The 11,749-nt window shown below is 35.9% G+C and overlaps 1 protein-coding gene across 2 annotated transcripts in view; it reads right to left on the minus strand.

Annotated features, from left to right (window-relative positions):
- The window catches only part of si:ch211-137a8.2 (uncharacterized protein LOC777613 homolog), a 38,133-nt gene extending 28,274 nt beyond the window's left edge, over positions 1-9,859 (minus strand). The window contains exon 1 of one of the 2 annotated variants that reach the window (XM_052106635.1): positions 9,730-9,859. The gene's annotated coding sequence lies outside the window, so the exon portion shown is untranslated. Of the gene's footprint in view, positions 1-3,933; positions 4,187-9,729 lie in introns of those variants that run through there. The other variant, XM_052106634.1, reaches the window with a different exon arrangement.
- Between the last annotated feature and the right edge of the window lie 1,890 nt (positions 9,860-11,749).

The following is an 11,749-nucleotide window of genomic DNA, read 5'->3' on the forward strand; positions in this document are numbered from 1 at the left end:
ATTGATGTACCAGATGAAGGGGACAATGATCCAATTTTAAAATTTTCAGGCAATTAACAATTTCAAATAAATTCAAGTCAAGCCATTTAATTTCATTAAAAGTTAGGTTATAACATTTCTATTTTCGCTATTTGAAAGTTTTTTTTGTGACTAAAACAAAAAAAGCCAAGGGACATGACTTTGTCAACAAATTTTGATATTGACCCAAATGTTGTCAGAAATAACCTATTTTTTAACCTAAATCTCAGAATTTTTTCACTCTGGAGAGTAAATTGTTACTAAAACTGATAGTTGCAAGGATCTATACTTGTTAAACCCACCACAGCAGTATCTACAATTAATATATTTTAAATCCTCCAGTAACAATGGATTGTGATTGGCCCATTCTGAACCGCATAGTGTTGTCACGATACTAGAATTTCTAACTTCGATACGATACCTTGAAAAATATCGATATTCGATACCATTTTCGATACCACAGAGAAAAAAACTGCCACAATATTAAGAGGGTAGAACTGTCTAGAACATGACAATGAGGTATATTTTACATTAACAAAATGTCCTGAGGTATTGCACTTGTTCAAAAGCCTCTCAGATTGCCATACATTCAAAAACCAATAAAGTGCAAGTAAATAAAAAGTGCAATCTTTTGTATTTCCAAGTGAAATCCAATCTCAATGTCAACAAAAGATACTTAAACGTCAAGGGGGGGTTGGGGTTGACTAGCTTTCATAAGGTCTCTCGCTCTCTCCCTCTCTGCACGCTATGTATGTTGCGTGCGCTATCTATGTTATGCGTGCAGTATGTTCTGTCTCGCATGTGCGCTATAGATTCCGGAGATTTGAACTAAATTACGGGCATCAGGGAGAAGCTATCAATATACGGGAGACTCCGGAACTTCCGGGAGACTTGGGATGTCTGGCTTCATATCAAAAATATTTCCAGATAGCACTCCTGCTGTGTTCTTTATCAAACAAAACTGGTCGCGGGGGCGCCGCATGCACTCGCCATCTTTACATTCACTTCACTTTTGCTATTTAACCACAGCGAATGAGAGTGCGAGTGTGTGTGGTGTTTGTCAACGCGCCTTTGGAGAGAAGTGAAAGTGACAGCTCGGCTAGTATCGATACTTAGGGAAATTAGTATTGGTACCGTTCAGATATTTCAGTATCGATATTTCGATAAATATCGATATTTTTGACAACACTAGAACCGCACTGTGAAAAGATACATGTGTCACGTTGACAATGCACTCTATGCGCTGCCTGCTTCAGGAGAGGTCTATTGGTCCGTCGTCGTGTTTTTATGAAAATAAATACATTTTATTAATTAAATGGTTCAAGCAACGTATTTTAATACTTTCTATAATTCATGAACTTAAGCACCTCTTGTTAAAAATAGACATTTTCAAGGGCTTTCCAGGAATTAAATTTGAAAAAGGCAAATTCAAGTAGTTCAAGCACCTTGTACAAACCCTGATTAATGTGGTTTAACCAGAGGGGAACTGGCCCCCATAGTGAGCCTGGTTTCTCCCAAGGTTATTTTTCTCCATTAACAAACATCTTCTGGAGTTTTGAGTTCCTTGCCACAGTCGCCTTCAGCTTGCTCACTGGGGTTCTATTCCATGCCTTGAAAACACAATTTGTAAATTCGCTGATGTATACAGGTTTTTTTTAATGACTGTGGAAACCCTATCTAAAGGCAAACTATCAAAAGACATTCATATATTTTAGGTGGGGGATAAGTATCTAGAGGCCTCTGTATATAAATTAAAATGGTCTAAGGAAACTGAATCTAAATCATTTATAACTAAATCATTTATAACTAAATCATTTATAACTTTCACCCAAGGACAAATAATTTCTTTCAGTGAGGTCTGAAAAGTCTTTCATTCAGTACAAGTGTTGGTGAAACTGGAATCCAGTTTTCAAACAAAGCCCTGCCCGGGGGAGGGGGATGCAGTTTCGGTGATGGAACGGTCCAGAAACGCCAGTAAGGAGAGGACACCCCCTTTTTTTATTTAAGTTTAACAATGAAAGCCAGCAGCAGCATTAGACTGAATGGCCAATTATTACCGATGCATGACACCATTCATCACTAAACTCAGCATGGTGTCATTCTGCCAAAGAAGTGTGTTTTGTTGACTGCATCTATAACCTTGCTTGAAATGGGCCTCGAAGGGGATATTTAAAATAAAAGAAAAAACAAATGCAGTAAGCTCTCTTTTAAGAAAGCTCACCATTAAACAACAATATACATTTATTTCCACCAATATCCTTCAATTAATATCACTTCTGGGATCTGTCCAAAAAAGAAAATCCTTTGCTGGGAGAGGGTGCATCATTTTTGCTTGACATAGCTTTATCACTAGCTTGTTAGGCCTCAGTAATAGAATCATTGGATTTAGGTCTACATTAGAAAAATGAACTAGGCAATAGTACACATCAAATTAGAGGGTATCTTGACTTTAAATCAGATAATTGCTTTTAAAAGGGATTATTGGAAGGCCCCTGGAAGATTGAGATATGGGTAAGAGGTCTAGACCAAGTCAAACACTAATTCAGTTCTTGAGCAAGTCATGAATTCTTAAAATGCATGGAGATATATTCAAGCTAGAGGCAAATGCTTAAACTGTGAAACTAACAATTGCAGGCAGCATATTTTACTATCAACTGTCTGCAGATGAATGAAATGTAATTCTGGTGACATCATTAGAGAAGCCAGTTTTAAGTTTGCAGATAAACAATTTATTTTCAAACACAGAAAGATGGAGACAAGTACCATGTAAATGGCATTCTTATTATGCTAATGGACTGTGGGAAATGGAATAAGCTGGTGGCCAGCATAACTGAGGGATCTGCAATATAAATGCTAGAAGCATTATGCAAATGAGGAGTTGATTTCTGTAGGTAAAGAAACCATTTGCATCAGTATTTTCTGAAGGGTAAAGTGCAGGGGATGTTTGGAATAATGCAAATAAATGGTCAAGCAAAAAAAGGATCTGCTTGTTGAAAGTTGACATGCTTCACCATCTAGACTACAACTACTTTAAACAACATACTGTTAATTATTAATAATTATGCATACACCTTTTATGACCTCATATTAATCGCCAGACTACACTGAATGTTTGTGCTTTTAAAAATTAATTTGGTCACATGACAGGGCCATTTAAAAATGTACTAGTGAAAGCAAAACTGTGATTAAAACGGTGATCAGTTACAGCACCTAAGATATACATGTAACCTTAAATTTAACCTAATATATAGATTTTGATCAATCAAGTCATTTCAACTGTACTTGTATAACTGAATTAACTTTTTTTATAATTAAATTAATGTGTTGAGGTATGCCTGAGGAGGACTGTCATTTAAAACACAAGTCTAAAAAAATTCGACAAAAAAGGTCCATGACCCAGAATAGAAGGCCCTTTTACAGTTTAGAAGAGGCACTAGCATCACGTATCATTGCGAGAAAAATCAATGGGCATCAAGTATCACATTCAGTAGCAGTCTGTAACCCGATGGCCTGTTGTTGTCACCCAACTGGTGAGTCATGCATACCATTCCACAGACAACACATTTAAAGTCTTTGAAAACAATGGTTTGCATAGAGTCAAAACACATTAGTACAGACCTTGCCCACCATCACATGTGCATTCCCCATCTGGTACATGTTCAAGAAAAGTTTTTCACCGTGTTTCTAATTCAATGTCACCGTGTTTCTAATAATGTCAAACTTGGAGGAAAATATATTTTAAACCTACTTTGTAAAAAAAAAGTGTGCATGCATTTGTAATCTTATGTTACGCTGCTGAAATAAACACGGCCTAAATGCACAAACGCAACGGACAGTAGCCTACGTGAACAATGTTTTAAATGCTCAGGGCGGTTTAAAAAAAAAAGTTCAATAGTATTCATTTGTTACATTTACCTCACCAACTTCACTCCAGCGTCCTCCGGCTTTTTTCTTCAGGGAACTCTCCACGGCTTCGGGAATCAAACAGGTGCACCAAAGTTTTTATCCTCAGGGTAAAAATATCGGTTCAACTTTGAGGTGCCAGGTATGCTTTACGTTGATAAAGTACACATAGACTGAGACACTACTCTGAGCGGTATGAGATAAAGAGCAAATCTGCCCCGAATGGTTCACTTTAATAAGCTCATTCTTTTGAGATCCGTGGAAATTGAAATGTCACTTGACACAGGTGAGCCGTAAACACGCCCCCAGGTCAGTTAATAAACGCTCCTCCCACTTGCCTTTACAACTCTCTATGCGTAATTTCAAGCACGTATGTTTACTTACAGAAATTAAAAATAATATAATATCCTGTTTTTGCATTTATTTCTACTGTGATGTTATCTTGTGAATCAGTTGACTTATACAGGAAATACATTTGTGTTTCATTCATTTCTTAAACTCAACATTGTGCCAATAATATACGTCTGTACATAGGTTTAGTTTAATTGTTCAAAAGAGCCAACAGAAGTACTGAATATATGTTGACGTTTGCATATGTATATTGAATATGCATATTCAAATGAAATTATAGAACATTATTGCCATGTTCAGTGGAACTTGAAAGGAACTAAAAAGAAACAGCCTACTTGAAATAGTTGTACATTTAATAAAAAAATACCACTTGCTCCCGTATTTTTTAAAATTATTATTCAAAAGAGACCACTAAAGTACTGAATATATACTGACATTTGCATATGCGAAGAAGCAGGTTTCAATGTATTATGCATGTATATTGTGAGGGAACTTGGGAACTAAAAGAGACCACAAAAGTACTAAATATACTGTAAGTTGACATTTGTATATGTGAAAATGCAGGTTTCAATGCAATACAAAGTCATATTGTTGGCAATTTTAAAGGGAAATCTTACTTTAAATGTTGTAAAACGAATTAAAATACCACTTGTTTCCATGCAGCAAATTACCAACATTGAACATGGTTGACTAATCAGCAGATCATTTCCTTGTTAGTTTTTCAATTAATGTTTATTGGATTTTTTTTTAATAAAATATAATACATTTGATTAAAACCCCTCAATTTATTTATTTCAAAAATAAGATTTCCAGTGCATGTTAACTGGGAGACTGCAGCATGAATGTATGCTGCTGGGTAATGGATTGGAGGGATGGATTAGCTCACTGTATATTAATAGTCAGATCTCCCAAAGGAGCTCCTTTGTTGATTACAAGGAAACAAAGAAAAAAGCCCCATTGGGGGTAAATGCAGCTCTGTTGTCTGACAACTGCTGGATATGAATTTGGCGGACACATGGCAGGACAGAAAGAGACACACAATTTAGTCCTCTTGAAGAGCATGTGTGAGCAGGCTGTACATATACACCAGGGTACACCAATCCGCCAGCTAACCTTCACTCTGTACCCTCTGTTCCCTCATGCAGTCACCATTTGTCTCTTTCCTCACCCAGTAAGGAGGTACAGCTCTCACATATGTTCATAACTCTGAGTGGGGAGGGGCCCAGTGATTCACTGCTCATGTCAGAATGGATCGGTCACTCTGTTAATTATAAATAAAACACAAAATTATGCAGTGGAGTGTATTTATTTGCTGTCCTGTTGCTTTGTTTATGCAGCCACAGAGAAAACTATTGAGGTCTGGAAAACAATTGAGGCTGAAAGGTGAAAAGGTCACAAGCTTAATTGTACACCCAAAGCAGATGTGTAGTTCAATGAGAGGCATTGCTCTGGTTGAACAAGCTCTTCCTAACACAAGCTCACACCTGAAAGCCATAAGGAGACATTTGGATGTATATAAGGACATAAACAGGAGAACTTGCTAAAAGCATTTTTTTAAGGTACAAAATGTTTGCATGACTCCCTTCTCAAGAATATTATCTCACCATCATTGCCTTTTTTCCTGCAATGACATTATATTGCACTTTGGCTGAGTTCATATGGTTCTCTGCAGAGAACATCTGCCTTACAAACAGAAAATATGACACAATTATGCAGTGTGCATAAACTCTATTCTTCCAATGATTCATTCAGTTTTATTGTTGTAATTAATGCCTGCATCCAGATGTAATTCTTCTAATAGATTGTCTCCCTCTTTTGGTTGTTCCAAGAACCATATTACACCATCATCCTTTGATCTTGGGCTTTGTCAAAACCTTCCTTTCATGGCGCTACTGTAAACATCAAAGCACATTGAAATGAGTGTGATAAAAAAAAAAGATGTCTTATTTTGAGGGTTTTTAAAGGACACCAGAGGCTTTGTTCACATTTGCAAGAACACAAGCCAATACAGATTAAATTAGGTACCCGCTGTCTTTCAGCCAGAGTAGAATTTCTCAGAAAATGAGCATTAATATTCCAACTTAAATACCCCACCACAGCCACAAAAATGGGCTGTGTTTTTCTGGATCTTGTCATAGGTATTAAATATTTTAGCTCAGCTCTCTCTAGAGCAATTCAGTATGTAACCTTGTGTAGCCTCCACAGTCTGCTGAACTTGTTTGGTCAGAACAGGGTTTTACAGATGACTAATCGACTAAAATCAACAGTAACACAGTCTTCTGGGGAAAGATGATTATCTTTAGTGATGGCACTAGAGAAAACTGAACATGCTTTTTCATTTCCTGAAGAACTACTTAATTTTTTCATCCAATAGAGTGCAATATAAGCAGAAAATACAGTTTTATTACACAAACTAAGAAAAAGTTGTAACAGTAATGGGAAAAACAATCTGTCATATCAGATGTGAAATTATTCAGCTAATAGCTGGCATTAAGAGTTTTTCAAATAACACATAATTGGGGAAACTCAGGAAAGAATATGCTGATGTATTTATTATTTAGATCTCAAGATTATCTTTACAGTACATCTTTACAGATTATTCCATACAGTGGCCCCAAAAAGTATTTGGAAACCTACATATCAATGTCATTACATGTTTAGAAAAAAGTTTCTCACCCACACTTGTCATATCGCTTCTGAAGATATGGATTTAACCTCTGGAGTTGTATGGATAACTTTTATGCTGCCTTTATTTGGAACTACAAAGGTCTGATCAACATTCACTTGCATTGTAAGGATAATAGTGAGTAAATTATGAGATCATTTTCATTTTTGGGTGAACTATCTCGTTAAAGTGCATTCAAACTACTATATTTTATCAGATTTTATCAGTATGCATATTTCGTGGGAACTGAACCCATGAAGTTGGTATTGCTAGTGCCATTCTCTGCCAGTTGAGCTAAAACGACTTTGTTTCTATAAAGAAAGATAGCACAAGCACATTTTTAAGAAAAATATTTCACACACAAAAAAATGTTAGGTTTAAAAAAAGTATTATAATATATAAATATATAGCAAGTTGTACTGTTTAAAATGAAGGCAAGCAGTTTTATTTGGACACTTTCTGGACGTCAAACATGTCACGTCATGGACGTCATGTGATGGACTACACCTGCTGACCTGTGTGAACTTGAGGTAAACTGACTTCATACATCAACAAAATGACCTTGGAACAAATACTCATCTGATTTTGTTATATAACTCCTCCAGTTTCTGCCTATACTGATAAATACTTTCCCTTAGCTTACATTTACTCAGTGACATTTGATCTACTCTCACTTTATCAGGGGCAGCTGGTGTAGAATTGAATTGAAAAACCTGATCTTCATGACCATGACACACAGTTCATAATTCTATTTGCTTTGTGATGGGGTAACAAATTATGTTGACCTGATACTTAGACTCTTGACTGGGATGAAATACTAATTGCTTTTTCAGCCACCTGGAAGAGTCAAGGGTTAACCTGGCCTTTAATACAGTTAGTTCAGCAGGCTGTCACTCTCACAGAATACCTGTAGAATAAAAGGACAGTGCACATGGACTCACTGATCCATTGCCAGCATGTGAATAACATGCTAGGTTGTGAACAGGTGCTCTTTAAATGTCTGAATGGGATGGGAGTGGACAGGTGATCTTTAAATATTTCAATAAGATGAACCAGTTCTAACTGGACCAGCATTTGATTTGATTTGATTTGATTTGATTTACTTTATTAATCCCCAAGGGGAAATTTATATGTCACAACAGCTCAAAAATACAATTAATAAATAAGCAACAACAACAACAGACAACATACACAACAACAACAAGTCTTGTTCTCAAATATCAATTTCATCAAAGCATTATGATTATATACGACCATTATCTATATATCATCTTATATAACACTGGTTATAAAATCTAATCGCAGTTGGGAAAAAAGACTTTCTAAAACGCTCTTTGTAGCAGCGTGGATGAATTAATCTTGAGCTGTAGGTACTCACAAATGCTCCAAATATTTCATTAAGAGGATGACAGTCATGATTATTCATAAGAGAAAGTTTCCCAATCATTTTATCCTGCACTATCTCCTCTAAAGTGGGTAACACACACCCCACGACAGAGCCTGCCTTCTTAATGAGTTTGTTTAACTTATTCTTCTCCTTTTCCAACAGTCCCCCTCCCCAACATGTGATAGAGTACAAAATCACAGATGAGACTACAGAATCATAGAATATCTTTAGTAGTACCTGACGTACCCCAAAGGATCTCAGTCGTCTTAACAAATGGATACGACTTTGACCCTTCTTGTAAACATACATCATATTATCAGACCAGTTGAGCTTGTTGTTCAGATATACACCCAAATACTTGTAAGTTGTAACAATCTCAACTTCTGAACCTCTTAAATTTACTGGTACAGCTTTCTGGGGAAATCTACTAAAATCAACCACTATTTCCTTTGTCTTACTAGCATTTAGCCTGAGGCCATTTTTATCACACCAGTCCACAAAACTCTTTATTAGCTCCCTATATTCAGTCTCGTCGTGGTGCTTTATACAGCCAACTATTACAGAATCATCTGAAAATTTCTGGAGATGACAAGATTTAGAATTATACTGAAAATCTGATGTATAAAAAGTGAACAAAAATGGTGCTAAAACCGTTCCTTGAGGGACTCCAGTGCTGCACTTCACTATTTGAGACACACAGTCCTGCATCCTCACATACTGTGGTCTATTAGAGAGATAATCTATTATCCAATTGACCATACCCTGATGTACTCCAACATTTTCCATCTTACTTCGTAGAAGTGAAGGTTGAATAGTGTTAAATGCACTAGAGAAATCAAAGAATGTAATTCTAACTGTGCCGTCCGAGGTCTCTAAATGACTTAAGGATTTATGTAAGAGGTAAATAAGTGCATCATCCACTCCAACACCAGTTTTGTAAGCAAACTGTAGTTTATCCTCAGCACCACACAATACTGATTTTAAATGGTTTAATACCAATCTCTCAAAAACCTTCATTAGCTGTGCTGTTAATGCAATAGGCCTATAGTGCGAGAACTCAGTGGGATTTGTTAATTTAGGTACGGGTACTACACATGATGTTTTCCATAAAACAGGTAATTTTTCTAAACGCAAACTCATGAAAATTATAGTTTGTACACTTCACCAGGAAATAAAGTAACACATAAATCCTCCAAACTTTGTCCTGCACTTTGAAAATGGTGCTTCAGAACTTTTTTTGCCAGACGCAATTTATTCAAGAGACACCAACATGGGTTATTTCCTCACTGCTAGGTGCTGAAGAATGACTCAGCTAATTTTAAATCCAAACACCATCTGCCCGGTCTGTTTCCCAGGCATCTACAGCTGTTGTGGCCCAAATATATCATCTACAACAGTGTCTTACCTTTGGTCATAAATCATTTGATTGTAGTAAGTGCACTCCATTGAGAAAAGCAAGAGAGTAACCTTCAAAATTGCCCTTGTTTGTCTGTGCTTTGGATTTTGTTTTGACGATTGCTTCAGAATGAATTTCCCTTTGCTTATTGTGGTTGCATATCTAACTCACTGCAGCCTGAATTTCATTTCCAGAGCAGTTTGATTTGGCAGAGGAGTTCTCAATGAATCGCAAGCTCTGTTTGGAGGAGGTCATGCATTTGCTAATTGCCTATTGGGTTAAATCATATCAGTTCTTGTCAGTAGCATTGTGCAAATCCTGGCTGGCTGTACAGATGGATGCTTACAACTACACTGGATGTTCTCCGTAAACATGCACCACAAACCTGAATATGGGTCAACCCATATTCACAATTCAGTGCAATGCTTTGAATCAGATTGTTGCCTTTTTCATGCAAATACCTGCTTCTGAGGTTTGTTTATTGTTGAGCTGCTGAACTTGTATTGGCTGATAATGCCTGTGAGAGATCTTTCAGGTATGGCTCATTTTTAAATTATAGATACAGATTAAATAATTGCCTATATCTGTCCTCTTATTGACATAATGATCTGTCAACCCACTTTGATTTTTATTTATTTATTATTTGTACTTTTTTATAAAAGGCCAACATGTATCAACATAACCTAAAAGTTCTTAATGCAAGATACATGGAAAGAAAATATTTTTTGCGAACCCTTTATACTACTTATGCAAGGATCATACTCATTCAGATATCCTATATATAACCCTTGTAATTGTACTATATCATCCATATGTGGACACATCAGGGTATTGGATTTCATAATAAAGACACATAGTGGCACTGAATGCACAGGAAACTCACATGAAGGACAAGGCCTTATTTATTTTTATAATTTATTTGTGTGTGTGATATATATGTGCTCTGTGGGGAACACAGATTATCCAATGATCTCATTTGGCAAAGAGGCAAAAACCAATATCCGCTCAGTGGGATTTTCATAAGATTTCTTTGTAAACCCAAGTAGCTTAAAAAGAATTGAATATTAATAGTCTAAGCTGAGTTATACTGGTAGAATCTGCTGGTTTGTAAAATACACACTTTTTAGTTTATTACCAATTTACCATTTTTAACATCCCTAAGCCATGACAAGGGGCTTGCATGTTTAAAATAACCATGATCATTTAATCCTGAGTTAACCCTGATTTATTGGCAGACAGCATACATGTGGCACTGAAGGCTTTTTAATAATCCCTCTAACCACACTGGTGATATTGTCTTTTTCTAGTCCTTGCCCCTTTCATCCAATCCATCTGAATAGAATTAGATCCTAAAATGCCATAATTTCTTATTACCTGAAGTAAAACAATGTTGTCTTGCAATATATTCATGAAATAGGAGAATTTGATGGCGTTAAAAAGCAATTCAAGCCATTATTATTATTTTGAATCATTGTAAAGGACCAAAATATGTATTTATTTCCAAATGCATTGCTAATAATGTACATTTATCATCAAACTTATTAAATAAAACCTCAAAATGGCGACAGTTGTGTGAACATTGTGTGAAATACAACTATAGCTCCTCCATGTGGTCAATTATATATATAGCCTATTGATAATAACGCTCACACGACTTTATGAACAACAAGTCTTGTTTAATGGCGTGAGGTTGTTTTTAATTTTTATATCAACACTATTGACAAGGGAAACATGACATCACAGCACTCTCGGTCACTTTGAGTATACGTTAATGACTTTGATCTGTTTTAACTTCAAATAAATCAAACGATCGTTACAATGAGCGAAAGTCTGTTTGAACAAGTCTTATCAAAGAAGTCTTTCCTCTATTATGCATTAAGATACAATTTATTTAAATCCAAAATTAACTTTTGTAATGGATTTATCACAGCAATATACATTTCTCTTCTTCGATTGATTAATTGCCTTTTATAAAGGCCAACATAAATAACAAAAATATGAACCCAATAACTGCTGTTAAAATAAGACC

This window comes from Xyrauchen texanus, chromosome 36 (assembly GCF_025860055.1).
Source record: "Xyrauchen texanus isolate HMW12.3.18 chromosome 36, RBS_HiC_50CHRs, whole genome shotgun sequence".
Classification (NCBI taxonomy): Eukaryota; Metazoa; Chordata; class Actinopteri; order Cypriniformes; family Catostomidae; genus Xyrauchen; species Xyrauchen texanus.